The sequence below is a fragment of the Parasteatoda tepidariorum genome, chromosome 10 (assembly GCF_982258835.1).
Source record: "Parasteatoda tepidariorum strain Cologne lab strain chromosome 10, Ptep-v5.0, whole genome shotgun sequence".
Lineage (NCBI taxonomy): Eukaryota > Metazoa > Arthropoda > Arachnida > Araneae > Theridiidae > Parasteatoda > Parasteatoda tepidariorum.
In genome coordinates, this window is record NC_141764.1 from 4,702,425 (window position 1) to 4,725,203 (window position 22,779).

General features: G+C 33.2%; 2 long non-coding RNA genes across 8 annotated transcripts in view; one reads left to right on the top strand and one right to left on the bottom strand.

Moving 5' to 3' along the window:
- Positions 1-6,717, top strand: part of LOC147802097 (uncharacterized) — a 49,927-nt gene extending 43,210 nt beyond the window's left edge. For all 7 annotated transcript variants that reach the window (XR_015429906.1, XR_015429905.1, XR_015429908.1 and 4 more), the window contains one exon: positions 6,486-6,717. This is a non-coding gene — a long non-coding RNA (uncharacterized LOC147802097). The remainder of the gene's footprint in view (positions 1-6,485) is intronic.
- The window catches only part of LOC147802092 (uncharacterized), a 408,540-nt gene that overhangs the window by 317,186 nt on the left and 68,575 nt on the right, over positions 1-22,779 (bottom strand). The gene's annotated exons all lie outside the window — the stretch shown is intronic.

The window sequence follows — 22,779 nt, forward strand, 5'->3', positions numbered from 1 at the left end:
TTGATTCATTTTTGAAAAAATTATGACACTTTGAAAAATGACAATTATTTAGAAATTTTAAGTGTCCCTAATAATTTGGAAGGGTACTGTATAATATTAAGAAAATGCTCCAATATAAAATTACAATAACTGTTATTTTACTCGTAAAATAAGTTTATTTTGCGAAAAGATCAACCTTTAAAAGAAAAGAATGTGGTGCAATCGTGGGAGTTTGTAAGCAGAGCCACCAAGTTTTTGTTTGAACATTGACTAATCCTACATTTTTATTAGAAAAACTTTTTGTTAGACTTCTAAATATTAATATCGGTATTCAAACACTCACTTAAGTGGATAGTTTTTATTCTGTAAGGATTTATGTCAGATATTATAAAACCTATTGAATGATTGGTTATTTTTATTTTTTTCATGTATGTTACAAATGTTCATTTTTTTAATTAAAGTACATCAGGAGTTTCTTTATAAAGCAATAGCTTAATACAGTATATTATGTGCATAGTGCTAAGTAAAGTTCAAGTGCCTGTGCACTCTTTTAACTTTTGTTTTCAAACAACTATACAGCTATTTAATGGTGTCTGCAGCTGTTAGAGTGTCTAGGTATTGTACAATATCTATGTACTACATGATCATATTACTTTTAATGCCAACTGGAGATTTGCTTTCCTGTCTTGACAGCAGTACAAGATGTGGGAAAAAGTAATGATGATGATAATAATTTTGAAACATTTTTGCATTTTAGAGAACACAAAAGAAAAGCTCTTTGAGTACTTAAAATGATCATAGTACTGTAAAGATTGCTAAAAAAATTGCAGTAAAAACCAAACAACAACAAAAAATGTTTTATTAGAAAAAAACGTTATCTTAGTAAGTCATAAAAAGTTGAATAACGTTAAGCTGGAAGGTGTGGAGGGAATTTAAACATTATCTAACACATTAAGTATGGCTTAATAATTTTTTATGCCTTATAGAATTAAATCAAAACCGAAATAAATGGGATAAAAAATTTAATAGTTTTAAGAGTTATCATACATAAAAGTTATAGATAATGAGTTAAACCTATTTGGACATTAAAACCCTTATAACTTTCAAACTATGAAGCATTTCGAATTCAAGTAGATATTTGATAGCAATGCCTCATGTATATTAATTTATTTTATTTAAAGGGTAATTTAAAAGTTTTTACAGGTAAAACTTATAGTTTTGTATTTTTGGCTTTTTTTAAAATCACATTCAGTATAAAACAATATATGCAGATAATAATATCTCACGTGTTTAAATAGCAATTTTAAACACACAAATAGGTAAAATTGTATTTTTTATTCGAAATTTTAAACTTTATATTTTGGGTATTGTCTTTTTTGATTTTCAAAATCACTTCTCTAGACTGCGTTAAAAAGCATAAATCAAAACATAAAGCCTCTAAAACTCTTGTCTTCTGCTAAACACATTTTGGACTGTCTGGGTTTCTTTTGCGAAAATGTTTCTTTCTTCTTTTTTATTTAATCATTAACTTTTTGAATATCTTCAAATTTTGGTCTTACTCTAATAACTTGGTTTGGATTTAGAGCAACTATTTTAATTATTTTATTTTGATCGTGTTCAATTTAGACTAAATGTAACGTACGAGACAATACCTCACCTGCTCAGGCAGCAATGTCAGATGCTTAAATATTTATAAGTCTAAATTTGCATTGTTTTTTCATTAAACCACATTAACTTCTAAACTTTTAGTTCTATTGATTGGGATTTGATTTCTATTTTTCGATTTAACATGAACAAATTCATCAGAAACAATACCTCCTTTGTCTAGACAGCAAAATTTAAGTTTTCCACCACTCTGACTTCTTCTGTAAATTTAAGATAGTAGCAAAGCTAACTTAAAATATCTGCATTTTGTTTTAAAATACGATTCACCTATTTTGAAAGAATGTTCCTAGAATGTTTTACTAGTTCTCTATTTTTGTGATTATACAAGTTAATATTATGTAAGTACTTATTTTTCCAAATATGAAAGCAATTTTAAATTTCGTTAGCTATGGTCTGATCCTTATAATTAATATCACTAGACAAAGAAATTCTATATATATATATATAAATAAATGCCTACAATGAATGAGATTCATAAATCAGCCAACCGAAAGCAATGACATTTGGCATATCAATAATCTGGAGCACGATGAAGGTCACTGTCATTGTTCAAACAATATATGACAAACTGTTCAAGCAGAATGAGCAAAAAAAAAATGGAATTGTCTGCTTGATTAAGCATAACCCATTGTTTTAAATTTAACTTTTGATAATTCATATTTTGAAATATTTTACAGATGACATCAGCAGTGATATTTGTTAGCTTATAGGTCTAATTGTTAAAAAAAAAAAAAAAAAGTTAATTTCTAGTACATTAATATTTAATTATTTTTAATTGCTTTGTCAGATAAATTTAATGAACTTTAATGGTAGCATTTTATTTATTTTTTATTTTACAACTTGATAACTATTCCAATTTTATTCTTCTTTCTTGATATTAGTTAAGTTTCTTGTCTTAAGGTAGAAAAAACACTACTGCATTTAAATACAAATTTCATGTTAAATTTTATCTCCAAGGCCTATGAACAGTTCTTTCATGGTTTGAGTGCTGTGCGAAGCATTGGATGAAGCTTTGGTGGCTGATAAAAAGCCTTGCATGTCTCTTATTGCATTGATTGTATTGAACTCTAATTTAAAAGTAAATTTACAAGTAGTCTGAAACAGAGCTTAACGAAAAAATCTGGCAGCTTTATTTCTTGATAGTTTTCTTATTTTGTTTACATAATCTGTTGGTTGGAGCAAAATGGTTGTTGTTTGCCTGTCAATCTTACTGCAGCAGGGCTTAAATGCAAATTTTTAATGATGATTATAATAGGTGGCATATAAAAGATAAATATTTAATTATAACCAATTGGAAGAGTTTTCTTCAAAATCAATTATAAATTTAAAAAACAACTTTTATGTGAAGCTGTTCTATTTTAAATCAATTAAATTAAGAAAAACAACTGTTATCAACCAATTCCACTGATACAGACTAATTTTTAAATTCATTAGTCGATGATTTACTATTTTACTTATCTTTTTCATCGTCTTCGGAATCTTTGATGTGCATAAACAATTTAATATTATTTTGAGAAATTTTATTTATTATTTTAATTATGATTTTAAAGAAGGATTAGGGGCACTTTAATATATTCAGAGAATTCATTAATAGAATACCGTGAATGCTCACTTTTGCACCAGTCTTTGAGACCAAGAGAAAAAGCGCATAAGATTTCAGAAACAGTAAGTTTATACAAATAAGAAAAGTTTCAATAGCTGAATTAAACTATAAATAGTTATGAGTAGTGGCTAATCCTTCTAACTCTTTTTTATGACTTTGAGAAACTTTTTCGCCATCTCTGTTTTCTCTAAAACTGAATAATAGTAATCGCTATAACATTCATTTACCAAAAACTAATGTTTTAATCAGTGGTGGGAAAGAAACTGTACATGATAAATTTTCGAAGCATATGGGTGTTATATATATATGGTGGTTTCAATATGGTTGATGTACAGATGAGACACCTTATTCAAGTTCATAGAAAAAATGTCTTCCTAGAAACAATAAACATGAAAAGTCACAAGGGGAAGAAAAATGAACTATTTCACTTGATCCAGTAACATATTTCATTTTATCTGTTAGGAAAATTTTTCATTTGCTTTAATTTTTAATGTAAACACTTTTTTCTAAAAAAATGTGATTATTTTTTTCTTCTTTAAAGAGAACAAATTAAAATTTTTGTCTATTTCTTAAAAAAAATTGCCCGCATAATTTAAATATTTATTTTCTGAACTACGCATAAACAAATGATAATTAACATTATTTTCCTATATAATGATCAAAGACCTTTGAAAACCTTTTTATATGCGCAAAAGGCACATAAAAGTTCTGGTGCAGAAGTGAGAGGTCACTGTATGTTGTTTTATATTTTAATAGTGGTTTTTCATTTTCATAGTTCTCTTCCCTATTCAATGAAAAAAAAAATTTATGTTTCCAAATTTTATACTCATGTTTATAAAATATTTTTTTCATATTAAGCATAATAAAATTTTGATTGAATTTAGGTTAAAGAAAAAAAAGTTATGATAAAGTACCGATTTGAAGCATCTTGAAAGTAACCTGTACAGTATTGAATGCCTTCAAAGGCATTATTTGGCAGAACAATTTTTTTCCGATAAGAAAACCTTTTTTTAGTCTAAGTACGTGAAATGTCTCATAAAAGTTAAAAATTCTTAAAAAAATTAATTAAATGTGTAATTAAATTTAATTTATCATAACTAAAAAGCAGTGTTAATAACACCTACATTTCACTTATTTATCTATTCTTAAATAGAAGGAAATCTTTTTATTTAAGGAAAATTCACCTTTTCAAAAAAAAAAAAGTTTTCTTGAAACAGAAGTTTAAAAATTAAACCCATTTGGGCCTCAAAACTAGCATTTGGTCAATTGGGTCTCAAAACTAACATTTAAGTGCGAGAGAAGCAAAAAAATTATAGATATCTTACGATTCTTTTATGAGTTAGGGGAGATGAAAAACACCAGAACCAATTTAATTCCATATTGAAATGTTGATTGTTTTTTAACTTTTCTGTCCTCTGGCAATCAAACAGGTTAAATACTTTCAGTCCAGTTTTCCTCCAAATTATTCATTAGATTTCAATAAGGTTTGTTTCTTTTCGTTTGTGCCCCTTAATGCGTGTATATTTTTACAAAATTTTTTAGTAAAATTTGAAAAGTATATATTGTAAGTGGCTCATATGGAGCACCTGCTACACCTATATACAGAAAATGGCAACTAATTTTTTTGTATCAAATGAAAATGCATGTAGTATGCAGTGTACTTCCTGGGGAAGGGCCACCCGCCCTCACTGCCCTTTGATGACAACGTCTTTTTGTTCATATTCCATTAAAAAAATTTAATGTTTAAATGATAATTACACACTTTTAAAATTATCTGTGTTGATAGGTTTGATTCTGATACCAGTATAAATATTTACTTTGTTAGGATTAATTAATTTTATTACTTTATTTTTAAATTATTTTTTTAATAAATATTTTTGTCTATTTATTTATTTATTTTTAAAAAGTGTGTGCACAGTGATTCTCTTTTAGTATGTCTTTTTTTTTATAAACTACAAATTTTTCTCTCATTTTGATAATGAGTGAGAATTCATTTTTGAAATATGAGGGTAATTTAACAATCGTTGAAGATCAAATTCAGCTATTACATAATATTACACATTTTGTTAAATATTTACGGTGTTAAGTAAGAGCCCTTTTCAAAACTCAATGTACTCTTTTGTGTGAGGAAGCACCCTGCCCTTTTTTATTCTAAAGGAGAACTCTGTAGTTAGCATGGTAATGGAATATATAACAAAAATTTTTAGTTAAAAAAGTAACTAAATAAATAAAATAAAAATTGAAGAAAATAAATTTCTTCAGAGATGTAAATAATGTTATGTATAATATTTACGTAAACTTGTCAATTTTTGCCTTACATCTATACCAGTTACATAGAGAATTGTGACTTAGTCAAATCTGTCATTGTTAGTTTTTTTTTAATTACAACTGTTCTTATCTAATTCTCTTTCTTTTTATGTACCGAAAATATATAAATTTCAGAAAACATCACCGTAGACGTAATTTAAAAATTTATTAAAATATGAAGTTATTAGAGTATTGGAAAATTATCTGCTTTTTCAACTAGCAAATTTTGAGCAAAATTTTTTCATTTATTGCTGAACTGGTTTCAATTTTATTACATATTATCGTTTTGATGTATATTTTAATTCGAAAAATATTGTAAATTTTGAAATTTTTTTGTCAAAGGAATACAATTAAAATTTAAATCATGAAAGTAAAGCGAAAAAAATGTATGATTGATAAATTCGTATCAGTATGTAAGTTGTATATATTTAAAAGTAATTTTTCTTCTACACCTTTCTTTGAAACAATAATTTACATTAGAATATCATAATCATTTTAAATATTAAAAGCAATAAAATTGAGCACCATAAAATAAAAAAGGAAAAAAAACAGTAAGTTTTTGAAAATTAATTAAATATTTTCTGATAAAAGGTGTGCACAAAATAAAAAAAGTGAGCACCCTGAATTACTTTTCATGTAACAGCCAGATTTTCATGTACTAGGTGTCAATCTTAATGGGTTTGTGTTTCACTATTCAATAATTTCATTCAAAAAGGATTTTTATGTTCAAAATCTTTCTAAATTATAAGGCAGGTGTATATCTGCATGGTGTTAAAATAGGTATTTTAATGAATCAAAATGTATTGATGAAATGACGTATGCAAGAACTTTTCAAGATAAAATTTTGGTTTTAAAAGCCCATTTTCACAAAAATGCTTATGTTGCTTAAAATCTATGATTTGCATAATTTTTATTTTATCCTCTCTTTCAGGATTTTGAATAATGTCAAGCATTGTTTGTTGTAGTTGATTTATTGAAGTTCTTCAGAACTCTTCTATTGTTAAGCCCAAGTGATTCTATGTGGACAAAAATATTTAAATTCTCTGTTGTCCTTATTATTTTTATATTGAATATGAAATATAAATAGAAATTTGTGTAATTTTTGTGTTGTTTATTGATATGTCTTTGTATTTAAATAAAATGTATGCAATAAACTGTGTTAATTATGTATTTAGCTAATTCCAGGGTACATTCAATTTATTACATTATATTAGCAGGTGGCTACATTTGTACATTTTTGTACAATACACTTATTTTTTGCAAAATTTGCTGCAAGGCTTAATATAATCAGCAAAACCCGACTTCATGATCAGTACCACACTAAATCATCATCTGTAGGCAGCTTCTTAATATTATCAGCTGTAGGTTGTATTTATTTCTGTATAGGATTATATTAGCAGCTGGCTACATTTGTACATTTTTGTACAATACACTTATTTTTTGCAAAATTTGCTGCAAGACTTTATATAATCAGCAGAACACGACTTCATGATCAATACCGCACTAAATCATCATCTGTAGGCAGCTTCTTAATATTATCAGCTGTAGGTTGTATTTATTTCTGTATAGGATGCAATAGTATAACTTAAAAACACACACCTTTCATTTTAAGGCACTATATTTTTAGCTTTATTATATCTTTATTATGTTTTATAATTTATATACATATATATGGACTACAAGTCAAAATTTGCACAGTTACTTGTGAGATACATTATTCTTATAAATTTGGACAGCAATTTTATTATTCTGCTTTTAAGTAGTACAGCACAGTAAAGGAAAAATTATTAGAGATTATTATTAGAAAAATTACCTAGTTTGAAAATGTTTTAATAAGTGAAAACATGGCTTATGCTTGGCACATATTCTAGACTAAGGGATTGCACTGTGTAAAAAATACTTTTTTTTACAAAAAATAATTTAAATGTAAAAAATGCATTAAAAAATTTTCATAGTTCATTTATTAATAATCTATTCAAATATGTATTAATTACCTAGATAGCTAAATATTCATTTAGCTAATTGTTAATTAATTGAATTAATATTCTTCATAAGATTAAATAAAAATAATTACATTTGTGGCTGTCAATTAGGGGTAACTAGGTCTATGACCTCTAGTAACCCTCAATAAAATATTATGGGTCAATTAAAATATTATGGGTGATTTAATTAAAATATTATGAGTCAATATTAAGGTCTGATATGGGGTCTTGCGTTAGTTAATATTGAAAAATGACTTCGAATGTTCTGATTTCTGAATGAACGAATTTCTTCATTTAAACGCTATTCAACACACTATTATATTTATACATACTTAGGAAATTAAAGAATATTGAAAATGACTTCGTATCGGCTCGTTTTAAAGATTTTTAGAAGACGAATTTCCACATTTTAAAGCGATTGAACACACTATTTTAGATATGAGAACATAGTAAACTACAGGGCCACATTGTTATTATTAGAAATGAGGTCTAAATATTTGCTCAGCAAATAATTATAGACCCTATGAGGTCTATAATTATTTCCTCAGGTAGGGTACACTATTACCCAGTAATATAATACGTGGTCCAATTAAAATATTATGGGTCAATATTAAGGTCTGATATCGGGTCTTGCATTAGTTAATATTGAAAAATGACTTCGAATGTTTAAAGCTCCTTAGAAGACGAATTTCTTCATTTAAACTCTATTCAACGCACTATTATATTTATACATACTTAGGAAATTAAAGAGTCACATTGTGTATCCCCATGAGGTCTATAATTATTTCCTCTGGTAGGGTACGCAATTACCCAGTAATATAATACGTGGTCCAATTAATATATTATACGTCAATATTAAGGTCTGATATCGGGCCTTGCGTTATTATTGAAAAATGATTTCGAATTTCCTCGTTTTAAAGCTCTTAAGAACATGAATTTCCTCATTTTAAAGCGATTGAACACACTATTTTAGATATACATGCATAATAAACTACAGGGCCACATTGTGTACCCCCTATGAGGTCTCTAATTATTTCCTCTGATAGGGTACACTATTACCCGGTAATACAATACATGGTCCAATTAAAATATTATAGGTCACTATTAAGGTGTGATATCGGGCCAGTTTTTTTCCAATAAAAAAAATTATTTCCTACATGCAAGACCCTCCAGAATATCGAAAAACACATTAAAAAAATAATATAATTTAATAGAAAAAAAACATTTCTTGAAAATTTGTCCGTCCCTGGGATTCGAACCCAGGGGATCTTGAAATTTGAACCTTTCTCGAGCCATTTTATTTTTTTATTATTTTTATTTTTATTATTCCATTACGCTATCTTTGCTGGACTTCACACACATAAAACACCCCATGCAAGCTAGAATATCCAAACTGTTACAATAGAAGTCGAAAAAGAGCAAATAAACTGATTTTCCTGGATTTTTCCAGTTTTTTCCCAATAAAGAAAGTTTTTTCCTACTTTCAGGAACTTCCAGAATATCGAAAAAAGAGTAAAAAAATAATATAATTAAAAATAAACAAAAAAAAAGAAATTTTTTAGAAAATTTGACCGTCCCTGGGATTTGAACCCATGACCCCTCCCTTCTGCAGCGAACTTGCTTGTCTGGTGGCCTACCTTCCAGTCCACGGTGATACGTGAAGCGTACCACAGTTTCGCTTCAAAAGCTCTCTCCTCTCATTTTCGCAATATACCTTTAGGGGCCCACTGTGACACCCCTAATTGGCCTATAAATCTTCTCTTCAGCAGCCTTGCTTGGACCATAGACCCCTAACTAGGGTTCGAGTTTGAAAATTATACCTTGATATTAAAGGGAGCTAGGGGGTCTTGAAAGTTGAACCTTTCTCCAGCCATTTTATTTTTTTATTCTTTTTTTTTATTATTCCATTACGATTTCTTTGCTGAACTTCACTCACAGAAAACACCACATGCATGCTGGAATATCCAAACTGTTACAATAGAAGTCGAAAAAGAGCAAATAAACTAATTTTCCTGGATTTTTGAAGTTTTTCCCCATTTTCCAAATAAAAAATTTTTGTTCCCTACATGCAGGAATTTCCAGAATACCGAAAAAAGAATAAAAAATAGTATAATTAAAAATAAATTAAAAAAAAGAAAATTTTTAGTAATTTGACCGTCCCTGGGATTCGAACCCTTGACCCCTCCCTTCTGCAGTGGACCTGCTTGCCTGGTGGCCTAATTTCCAGTCCACGGTAATACGTGAAGACTACCACAGTTTCGCTTCAAAAGCTCTCTCCTCTCTTGTTCGTAATATACCTTTAGGGGCCCACTGTGACCCAACTGATTGGCCTATAAATATTCTCTTCAGCAGCCTTGTTTGGACCATAGACCTCTAATTAGGGTCCGAGTTTAAAAATTATACCTTGATATTAAAGGGAGCTAGGGGGTCTTGAAAGATGAACCTTTCTCGAGCCATTTTATTTTTTTATTCTTTTTTTTTATTATTCCATTACGATTTCTTTGCTGAACTTCACTCACAGAAAACACCACATGCATGCTGGAATATCCAAAATGTTACAATATAAGTCGAAAAAGTGCAAATAAACTGCTTTTCATGGATTTTTCCAGTTTTTTCCCATTTTCCCAATAAAGAAATTTTTTACCTACTTTCAGGAACTTCCAGAATATAGAAAAAAGAATAAAAAAATAATATAATTAAAAATAAACAAAAAAAAATAAAATTTTTAGAAAATTTGACCGTCCCTGGGATTTGAACCCATGACCCCTCCCTTCTGCAGCGAACTTGCTTGTCTGGTCGGCTACCTTCCAGTCCACGGTGATACGTGAAGCGTACCACAGTTTCGCTTCAAACACTCTCTCCTCTCATTTTCGCTATATACCTTTAGGGGCCCATTGTGACACCCCTAATTGGCCTATAAATCTTCTCTTCAGCAGCCTTGCTTGGACCATAGACCCCTAACTAGGGTTCGAGTTTGAAAATTATACCTTGATATTAAAGGGAGCTAGGAGGTCTTGAAAGTTGAACCTTTCTCCAGCCATTTTATTTTTTTATTCTTTTTTTTTATTATACCATTGCGCTTTCTTTGCTGAACTTCACACACAGAAAACACCCCAAGCATGCTAGAATATCCAAAATGTTACAATAAAGGTCGAAAAAGAGCAAATAAACTGATTTTCCTGGATTTTCCCTATAAAATGTTTTTTTTCCTTCATGCAAGAACCTCCAAAAATCGAAAAACACATAAAAAAATAATATAACTTAAAATAAACAACAAAAAAAACATTTTGAAAATTTTACCGTCCCTGGGATTCGAAGCCAGGACCCCTCCCACCGGCAGCGAACTTGCTTGTCTGGTGGCCTACTTTCCTGTCCATAGTGATACGTGAAGCGTACCACAGTTTCGCTTCAAAAGCTCTCTCCTCTCATTTTCGCAATATACCTTTAGGGGCCCACTGTGACCCCCCTAATTGGCCTATAAAATTTCTCTTCAGCAACCTTGTTAGGACCATAGACCCCTAACTAGGGTTCGAGTTTGAAAATTATACCTTGATATTAAAGGGAGCTAGGGGGTCTTGAAATTTGAACCTTTCTCGAGCCATTTTATTTTTTTATTATTTTTATTTTTATTATTCCATTACGCTATCTTTGCTGGACTTCACACACAAAACACCCCATGCAAGCTAGAATATCCAAACTGTTACAATAGAAGTCGAAAAAGAGCAAATAAACTGATTTTCCTGGATTTTTGAAGTTTTTCCCCATTTTCCAAATAAAAAATTTTTGTTCCCTACATGCAGGAACTTCCAGAATACCGAAAAAAGAATTAAAAAATAGTATAATTAAAAATAAATTAAAAAAAAGAAAATTTTTAGTAATTTGACCGTCCCTGGGATTCGAACCCATGACCCCTCCCTTCTGCAGCGAACTTGCTTGTCTGGCGGCCTATCTTCCAGTCCACGGTGATACGTGAAGCCTACCACAGTTTCGATTCAAAAGCTCTCTCCTCTCTTGTTCGTAATATACCTTTAGGGGCCCACTGTGACCCCCCTGATTGGAATATAAATATTCTCTTCAGCAGCCTTGTTTGGACCATAGACCCCTAGCTAGGGTCCGAGTTTGAAAATTATACCTTGATATTAAAGGGAGCTAGGGGGTGATGAAAGTTGAACCTTTCTCGAGCCATTTTATTTTTTATTCTTTTTTTTTTATTTTTCCATTGCGATTTCTATGCTGCACTTCACACACAGAAAACACCACATGCATGCTGGAATATCCAAAATGTTACAATAGATGTCGAAAAAGAGCAAATAAACCGATTTTCCTACATTTTCCCAGTTTTTTCCCATTTTCCCCATAAAAAAAAATTTCCTTCATGCACGAACTTCCAGAATATCGAAAAAAGAATAAAAAAATAATATAATTAAAAATAAACAAAAAAAAGAAGATTTTTAGAAAATTTGACCGTCCCTAGGATTCGAACCCTTGACCCCTCCCTTCTGCCGCGGACCTGCTTGCCTGGTGGCCTAATTTCCAGTCCACGGTAATACGTGAAGCCTACCACAGTTTCGCTTCAAAAGCTCTCTCCTCTCTTGTTCGTAATATACCTTTAGGGGCCCACTGTGACCCCACTGATTGGCCTATAAATATTCTCTTCAGCAGCCTTGTTTGGACATTAGACCTCTAATTAGGGTCCGAGTATAAAAATTATACCTTGATATTAAAGGGAGCTAGGGGGTCTTGAAAGATGAACCTTTCTCGAGCCATTTTATTTTTTTATTCTTTTTTTTTATTATTCCATTACGATTTCTTTGCTGAACTTCACTCACAGAAAACACCACATGCATGCTGGAATATCCAAAATGTTACAATATAAGTCGAAAAAGTGCAAATAAACTGCTTTTCCTGGATTTTTCCAGTTTCTTCCCATTTTCCCAATAAAGAAATTTTTTACCTACTTTCAGGAACTTCCAGAATATAGAAAAAAGAATGAAAAAATAATATAATTAAAAATAAACAAAAAAAAAATAAATTTTTTAGAAAATTTGACCGTCCCTGGGATTTGAACCCATGACCCCTCCCTTCTGCAGCGAACTTGCTTGTCTGGTCGGCTACCTTCCAGGCCACGGTGATACGTGAAGCGTACCACAGTTTCGCTTCAAAAACTCTCTCCTCTCATTTTCGCAATATACTTTTAGGGGCCCACTGTGACACCCCTAATTGGCCTATAAATCTTCTCTTCAGCAGCCTTGCTTGAACCATAGACCCCTAACTAGGGTTCGAGTTTGAAAATAATATCTTGATATTAAAGGGAGCTAGGGGGTCTTGAATGTTGAACCTTTCTCCAGCCATTTTATTTTTTTATTCTTTTTTTTTATTATTCCATTACGCTATCTTTGCTGGACTTCACACACAAAACACCCCATGCAAGCTAGAATATCCAAACTGTTACAATAGAAGTCGAAAAAGAGCAAATAAACTGATTTTCCTGGATTTTTGAAGTTTTTCCCCATTTTCCAAATAAAAAATTTTTGTTCCCTACATGCAGGAACTTCCAGAATACCGAAAAAAGAATAAAAAAATAGTATAATTAAAAATAAATTAAAAAAAAGAAAATTTTTAGTAATTTGACCGTCCCTGGGATTCGAACCCATGACCCCTCCCTTCTGCAGCGAACTTGCTTGTCTGGCGGCCTATCTTCCAGTCCACGGTGATACGTGAAGCCTACCACAGTTTCGATTCAAAAGCTCTCTCCTGTCTTGTTCGTAATATACCTTTAGGGGCCCACTGTGACCCCCCTGATTGGAATATAAATATTCTCTTCAGCAGCCTTGTTTGGACCATAGACCCCTAACTAGGGTCCGAGTTTGAAAATTATACCTTGATATTAAAGGGAGCTAGGGGGTGATGAAAGTTGAACCTTTCTCGAGCCATTTTATTTTTTTTATTCTTTTTTCTTTATTATTCCATTGCGATTTCTATGCTGCACTTCACACACAGAAAACACCACATGCATGCTGGAATATCCAAAATGTTACAATAGATGTCGAAAAAGTGCAAATAAACCGATTTTCCTACATTTTCCCAGTTTTTTCCCATTTTCCCCATAAAAAAAAATTTTCCTACATGCACGAACTTCCAGAATATCGAAAAAAAAATAAAAAAATAATATAATTAAAAATAAACAAAAAAAAGAAGATTTTTAGAAAATTTGACCGTCCCTGGGATTCGAACCCTTGACCCCTCCCTTCTGCAGCGGACCTGCTTGCCTGGTGGCCTAATTTCCAGTCCACGGTAATACGTGAAGACTACCACAGTTTCGCTTCAAAAGCTCTCTCCTCTCTTGTTCGTAATATACCTTTAGGGGCCCACTGTGACCCCACTGATTGGCCTATAAATATTCTCTTCAGCAGCCTTGTTTGGACCATAGACCTCTAATTAGGGTCCGAGTTTAAAAATTATACCTTGATATTAAAGGGAGCTAGGGGGTCTTGAAAGATGATCCTTTCTCGAGCCATTTTATTTTTTTATTCTTTTTTTTTATTATTCCATTACGATTTCTTTGCTGAACTTCACTCACAGAAAACACCACATGCATGCTGGAATATCCAAAATGTTACAATATAAGTCGAAAAAGTGCAAATAAACTGCTTTTCCTGGATTTTTCCAGTTTTTTCCCATTTTCCCAATAAAGAAATTTTTTACCTACTTTCAGGAACTTCCAGAATATAGAAAAAAGAATAAAAAAATAATATAATTAAAAATAAACAAAAAAAAATAAAATTTTTAGAAAATTTGACCGTCCCTGGGATTTGAACCCATGACCCCTCCCTTCTGCAGCGAACTTGCTTGTCTGGTCGGCTACCTTCCAGTCCACGGTGATACGTGAAGCGTACCACAGTTTCGCTTCAAAAACTCTCTCCTCTCATTTTCGCAATATACCTTTAGGGGCCCACTGTGACACCCCTAATTGGCCTATAAATCTTCTCTTCAGCAGCCTTGCTTGGACCATAGACCCCTAACTAGGGTTCGAGTTTGAAAATTATACCTTGATATTAAAGGGAGCTAGGGGGTCTTGAAAGTTGAACCATTCTCCAGCCATTTTATTTTTTTATTCTTTTTTTTTTATTATTCCATTGCGCTTTCTTTGCTGGACTTCACACACAGAAAACACCCCAAGCATGCTAGAATATCCAAAATGTTACAATAAAGGTCGAAAAAGAGCAAATAAACTGATTTTCCTGGATTTTCCCTATAAAATGTTTTTTTTCCTTCATGCAAGAACCTCCGAAAATCGAAAAACACATAAAAAAATAATATAACTTAAAATAAACAAAAAAAAAAAACATTTTGAAAATTTTACCGTCCCTGGGATTTGAAGCCAAGACCCCTCCCTCCGGCAGCGAACTTGCTTGTCTGGTGGCCTACTTTCCTGTCCATGGTGATACGTGAAGCGTACCACAGTTTCGCTTCAAAAGCTCTCTCCTCTCATCTTCGCAATATACCTTTAGGGGCCCACTGTGACCCCCCTAATTGGCCTATAAAATTTCTCTTCAGCAACCTTGTTAGGACCATAGACCCCTAACTAGGGTTCGAGTTTGAAAATTATACCTTGATATTAAAGGGAGCTAGGGGGTCTTGAAATTTGAACCTTTCTCGAGCCATTTTATTTTTTTATTATTTTTATTTTTATTATTCCATTACGCTATCTTTGCTGGACTTCACACACAAAACACCCCGTGCAAGCTAGAATATCCAAGCTGTTACAATAGAAGTCGAAAAAGAGCAAATAAACTGATTTTCCTGGATTTTTGAAGTTTTTCCCCATTTTCCAAATAAAAAATTTTTGTTCCCTACATGCAGGAACTTCCAGAATATCGAAAAAAGAATAAAAAAATAATATAATTAAAAATAAACAAAAAAAAGAAGATTTTTAGAAAATTTGACCGTCCCTGGGATTCGAACCCTTGACCCCTCCCTTCTGCCGCGGACCTGCTTGCCTGGTGGCCTAATTTCCAGTCCACGGTAATACGTGAAGCCTACCACAGTTTCGCTTCAAAAGCTCTCTCCTCTCTTGTTCGTAATATACCTTTAGGGGCCCACTGTGACCCCACTGATTGGCCTATAAATATTCTCTTCAGCAGCCTTGTTTGGACATTAGACCTCTAATTAGGGTCCGAGTATAAAAATTATACCTTGATATTAAAGGGAGCTAGGGGGTCTTGAAAGATGAACCTTTCTCGAGCCATTTTATTTTTTTATTCTTTTTTTTTATTATTCCATTACGATTTCTTTGCTGAACTTCACTCACAGAAAACACCACATGCATGCTGGAATATCCAAAATGTTACAATATAAGTCGAAAAACTGCAAATAAACTGCTTTTCCTGGATTTTTCCAGTTTCTTCCCATTTTCCCAATAAAGAAATTTTTTACCTACTTTCAGGAACTTCCAGAATATAGAAAAAAGAATAAAAAAATAATATAATTAAAAATAAACAAAAAAAAAATAAAATTTTTAGAAAATTTGACCGTCCCTGGGATTTGAACCCATGACCCCTCCCTTCTGCAGCGAACTTGCTTGTCTGGTCGGCTACCTTCCAGGCCACGGTGATACGTGAAGCGTACCACAGTTTCGCTTCAAAAACTCTCTCCTCTCATTTTCGCAATATACTTTTAGGGGCCCACTGTGACACCCCTAATTGGCCTATAAATCTTCTCTTCAGCAGCCTTGCTTGGACCATAGACCCCTAACTAGGGTTCGAGTTTGAAAATAATATCTTGATATTAAAGGGAGCTAGGGGGTCTTGAATGTTGAACCTTTCTCCAGCCATTTTATTTTTTTATTCTTTTTTTTTATTATTCCATTACGCTATCTTTGCTGGACTTCACACACAAAACACCCCATGCAAGCTAGAATATCCAAACTGTTACAATAGAAGTCGAAAAAGAGCAAATAAACTGATTTTCCTGGATTTTTGAAGTTTTTCCCCATTTTCCAAATAAAAAATTTTTGTTCCCTACATGCAGGAACTTCCAGAATACCGAAAAAAGAATAAAAAAATAGTATAATTAAAAATAAATTAAAAAAAAGAAAATTTTTAGTAATTTGACCGTCCCTGGGATTCGAACCCATGACCCCTCCCTTCTGCAGCGAACTTGCTTGTCTGGCGGCCTATCTTCCAGTCCACGGTGATACGTGAAGCCTACCACAGTTTCGATTCAAAAGCTCTCTCCTGTCTTGTTCGTAATATACCTTTAGGGGCCCACTGTGACCCCACTGATTGGCCTATAAATATTCTCTTCAGCAGCCTTGTTTGGACCATAGACCTCTAATTAGGGTCCGAGTTTAAAAATTATACCTTGATATTAAAGGGAGCTAGGGGGTCTTGAAAGATGATCCTTTCTCGAGCCATTTTATTTTTTTATTCTTTTTTTTTATTATTCCATTACGATTTCTTTGCTGAACTTCACTCACAGAAAACACCACATGCATGCTGGAATATCCAAAATGTTACAATATAAGTCGAAAAAGTGCAAATAAACTGCTTTTCCTGGATTTTTCCAGTTTTTTCCCATTTTCCCAATAAAGAAATTTTTTACCTACTTTCAGGAACTTCCAGAATATAGAAAAAAGAATAAAAAAATAATATAATTAAAAATAAACAAAAAAAAATAAAATTTTTAGAAAATTTGACCGTCCCTGGGATTTGAACCCATGACCCCTCCCTTCTGCAGCGAACTTGCTTGTCTGGTCGGCTACCTTCCAGTCCACGGTGATACGTGAAGCGTACCACAGTTTCGCTTCAAAAACTCTCTCCTCTCATTTTCGCAATATACCTTTAGGGGCCCACTGTGACACCCCTAATTGGCCTATAAATCTTCTCTTCAGCAGCCTTGCTTGGACCATAGACCCCTAACTAGGGTTCGAGTTTGAAAATTATACCTTGATATTAAAGGGAGCTAGGGGGTCTTGAAAGTTGAACCTTTCTCCAGCCATTTTATTTTTTTATTCTTTTTTTTTATTATTCCATTGCGCTTTCTTTGCTGGACTTCACACACAGAAAACACCCCAAGCATGCTAGAATATCCAAAATGTTACAATAAAGGTCGAAAAAGAGCAAATAAACTGATTTTCCTGGATTTTCCCTATAAAATGTTTTTTTTCCTTCATGCAAGAACCTCCGAAAATCGAAAAACACATAAAAAAATAATATAACTTAAAATAAACAAAAAAAAAAAAACATTTTGAAAATTTTACCGTCCCTGGGATTTGAAGCCAAGACCCCTCCCTCCGGCAGCGAACTTGCTTGTCTGGTGGCCTACTTTCCTGTCCATGGTGATACGTGAAGCGTACCACAGTTTCGCTTCAAAAGCTCTCTCCTCTCATCTTCGCAATATACCTTTAGGGGCCCACTGTGACCCCCCTAATTGGCCTATAAAATTTCTCTTCAGCAACCTTGTTAGGACCATAGACCCCTAACTAGGGTTCGAGTTTGAAAATTATACCTTGATATTAAAGGGAGCTAGGGGGTCTTGAAATTTGAACCTTTCTCGAGCCATTTTATTTTTTTATTATTTTTATTTTTATTATTCCATTACGCTATCTTTGCTGGACTTCACACACAAAACACCCCGTGCAAGCTAGAATATCCAAGCTGTTACAATAGAAGTCGAAAAAGAGCAAATAAACTGATTTTCCTGGATTTTTGAAGTTTTTCCCCATTTTCCAAATAAAAAATTTTTGTTCCCTACATGCAGGAACTTCCAGAATACCGAAAAAAGAATAAAAAAATAGTATAATTAAAAATAAATTAAAAAAAAGAAAATTTTTAGTAATTTGACCGTCCCTGGGATTCGAACCCATGACCCCTCCCTTCTGCAGCGAACTTGCTTGTCTGGCGGCCTATCTTCCAGTCCACGGTGATACGTGAAGCCTACCACAGTTTCGATTCAAAAGCTCTCTCCTGTCTTGTTCGTAATATACCTTTAGGGGCCCACTGTGACCCCACTGATTGGCCTATAAATATTCTCTTCAGCAGCCTTGTTTGGACCATAGACCTCTAATTAGGGTCCGAGTTTAAAAATTATACCTTGATATTAAAGGGAGCTAGGGGGTCTTGAAAGATGATCCTTTCTCGAGCCATTTTATTTTTTTATTCTTTTTTTTTATTATTCCATTACGATTTCTTTGCTGAACTTCACTCACAGAAAACACCACATGCATGCTGGAATATCCAAAATGTTACAATATAAGTCGAAAAAGTGCAAATAAACTGCTTTTCCTGGATTTTTCCAGTTTTTTCCCATTTTCCCAATAAAGAAATTTTTTACCTACTTTCAGGAACTTCCAGAATATAGAAAAAAGAATAAAAAAATAATATAATTAAAAATAAACAAAAAAAAATAAAATTTTTAGAAAATTTGACCGTCCCTGGGATTTGAACCCATGACCCCTCCCTTCTGCAGCGAACTTGCTTGTCTGGTCGGCTACCTTCCAGTCCACGGTGATACGTGAAGCGTACCACAGTTTCGCTTCAAAAACTCTCTCCTCTCATTTTCGCAATATACCTTTAGGGGCCCACTGTGACACCCCTAATTGGCCTATAAATCTTCTCTTCAGCAGCCTTGCTTGGACCATAGACCCCTAACTAGGGTTCGAGTTTGAAAATTATACCTTGATATTAAAGGGAGCTAGGGGGTCTTGAAAGTTGAACCTTTCTCCAGCCATTTTATTTTTTTATTCTTTTTTTTTATTATTCCATTGCGCTTTCTTTGCTGGACTTCACACACAGAAAACACCCCAAGCATGCTAGAATATCCAAAATGTTACAATAAAGGTCGAAAAAGAGCAAATAAACTGATTTTCCTGGATTTTCCCTATAAAATGTTTTTTTTCCTTCATGCAAGAACCTCCGAAAATCGAAAAACACATAAAAAAATAATATAACTTAAAATAAACAAAAAAAAAAACATTTTGAAAATTTTACCGTCCCTGGGATTTGAAGCCAAGACCCCTCCCTCCGGCAGCGAACTTGCTTGTCTGGTGGCCTACTTTCCTGTCCATGGTGATACGTGAAGCGTACCACAGTTTCGCTTCAAAAGCTCTCTCCTCTCATCTTCGCAATATACCTTTAGGGGCCCACTGTGACCCCCCTAATTGGCCTATAAAATTTCTCTTCAGCAACCTTGTTAGGACCATAGACCCCTAACTAGGGTTCGAGTTTGAAAATTATACCTTGATATTAAAGGGAGCTAGGGGGTCTTGAAATTTGAACCTTTCTCGAGCCATTTTATTTTTTTATTATTTTTATTTTTATTATTCCATTACGCTATCTTTGCTGGACTTCACACACAAAACACCCCGTGCAAGCTAGAATATCCAAACTGTTACAATAGAAGTCGAAAAAGAGCAAATAAACTGATTTTCCTGGATTTTTGAAGTTTTTCCCCATTTTCCAAATAAAAAATTTTTGTTCCCTACATGCAGGAACTTCCAGAATATCGAAAAAAGAATAAAAAATAGTATAATTAAAAATAAATAAAAAAAAAAGAAAATTTTTAGTAATTTGACCGTCCTGGGATTCAAACCCATGACCCCTCCATTCTGATGCGAACCTGCTTGTCTGGTGGCCTACCTTCCAGTCCACGGTGATACGTGAAGCGTACCACAGTTTCGCATCAAAAGCTCTCTCCTCTCATTTTCGCAATATACCTTTAGGGGCCCACTGTGACACCCCTAATTGGCCTATAAATCTTCTCTTCAGCAGCCTTGCTTGGACCATAGACCCCTAACTAGGGTTCGAGTTTGAAAATTATACCTTGATATTAAAGGGAGCTAGGGGGTCTTGAAAGTTGAATCTTTCTCCAGCCATTTTATTTTTTTATTCTTTTTTTTTATTATTCCATTGCGCTTTCTTTGCTGGACTTCACACACAGAAAACACCCCAAGCATGCTAGAATATCCGAAATGTTACAATAAAGGTCGAAAAAGAGCAAATAAACTGATTTTCCTGGATTTTCCCAATAAAATGTTTTTTTTCCTTCATGCAAGAACCTCCAAAAATCGAAAAACACATAAAAAAATAATATAACTTAAAATAAACAAAAAAAAAAAAACATTTTGAAAATTTTACCGTCCCTGGGATTCGAAGCCAGGACCCCTCCCACCGGCAGCGAACTTGATTGTCTGGTGGCCTACTTTCCTGTCCATGGTGATACGTTAAGCGTACCACAGTTTCGCTTCAAAAGCTCTCTCCTCTCATTTTCGCAATATACCTTTAGGGGCCCACTGTGACCCCCCTAATTGGCCTATAAAATTTCTCTTCAGCAACCTTGTTAGGACCATAGACCCCTAACTAGGGTTCGAGTTTCAAAATTATACCTTGATATTAAAGGGAGCTAGGGGGTCTTGAAATTTTAACCTTTCTCGAGCCATTTTATTTTTTTATTATTTTTATTTTTATTATTCCATTACGCTATCTTTGCTGGACTTCACACACAAAACACCCCATGCAAGCTAGAATATCCAAACTGTTACAATAGAAGTCGAAAAAGAGCAAATAAACTGATTTTCCTGGATTTTTGAAGTTTTTCCCCATTTTCCAAAAAAAAAATTTTTGTTCCCTACATGCAGGAACTTCCAGAATACCGAAAAAAGAATAAAAAAATAGTATAATTAAAAATAAATTAAAAAAAAGAAAATTTTTAGTAATTTGACCGTCCCTGGGATTCGAACCCATGACCCCTCCCTTCTGCAGCGGACTTGCTTGTCTGGCGGCCTATCTTCCAGTCCACGGTGATACGTGAAGCCTACCACAGTTTCGATTCAAAAGCTCTCTCCTCTCTTGTTCGTAATATACCTTTAGGGGCCCACTGTCACCCCCCTGATTGGAATATAAATATTCTCTTCAGCAGCCTTGTTTGGACCATAGACCCCTAACTAGGGTCCGAGTTTGAAAATTATACCTTGATATTAAAGGGAGCTAGGGGGTGATGAAAGTTGAACCTTTCTCGAGCCATTTTATTTTTTTTATTCTTTTTTCTTTATTATTCCATTGCGATTTCTATGCTGCACTTCACACACAGAAAACACCACATGCATGCTGGAATATCCAAAATGTTACAATAGATGTCGAAAAAGTGCAAATAAACCGATTTTCCTACATTTTCCCAGTTTTTTCCCATTTTCCCCATAAAAAAAATTTTTCCTACATGCACGAACTTCCAGAATATCGAAAAAAGAATAAAAAAATAATATAATTAAAAATAAACAAAAAAAAGAAGATTTTTAGAAAATTTGACCGTCCCTGGGATTCGAACCCTTGACCCCTCCCTTCTGCAGCGGACCTGCTTGCCTGGTGGCCTAATTTCCAGTCCACGGTAATACGTGAAGACTACCACAGTTTCGCTTCAAAAGCTCTCTCCTCTCTTGTTCGTAATATACCTTTAGGGGCCCACTGTGACCCCACTGATTGGCCTATAAATATTCTCTTCAGCAGCCTTGTTTGGACCATAGACCTCTAATTAGGGTCCGAGTTTAAAAATTATACCTTGATATTAAAGGGAGCTAGGGGGTCTTGAAAGATGATCCTTTCTCGAGCCATTTTATTTTTTTATTCTTTTTTTTTATTATTCCATTACGATTTCTTTTCTGAACTTCACTCACAGAAAACACCACATGCATGCTGGAATATCCAAAATGTTACAATATAAGTCGAAAAAGTGCAAATAAACTGCTTTTCCTGGATTTTTCCAGTTTTTTCCCATTTTCCCAATAAAGAAATTTTTTACCTACTTTCAGGAACTTCCAGAATATAGAAAAAAGAATAAAAAAATAATATAATTAAAAATAAACAAAAAAAAATAAAATTTTTAGAAAATTTGACCGTCCCTGGGATTTGAACCCATGACCCCTCCCTTCTGCAGCGAACTTGCTTGTCTGGTCGGCTACCTTCCAGTCCACGGTGATACGTGAAGCGTACCACAGTTTCGCTTCAAAAACTCTCTCCTCTCATTTTCGCAATATACCTTTAGGGGCCCACTGTGACACCCCTAATTGGCCTATAAATCTTCTCTTCAGCAGCCTTGCTTGGACCATAGATCCCTAACTAGGGTTCGAGTTTGAAAATTATACCTTGATATTAAAGGGAGCTAGGGGGTCTTGAAAGTTGAACCTTTCTCCAGCCATTTTATTTTTTTATTCTTTTTTTTTATTATTCCATTGCGCTTTCTTTGCTGGAC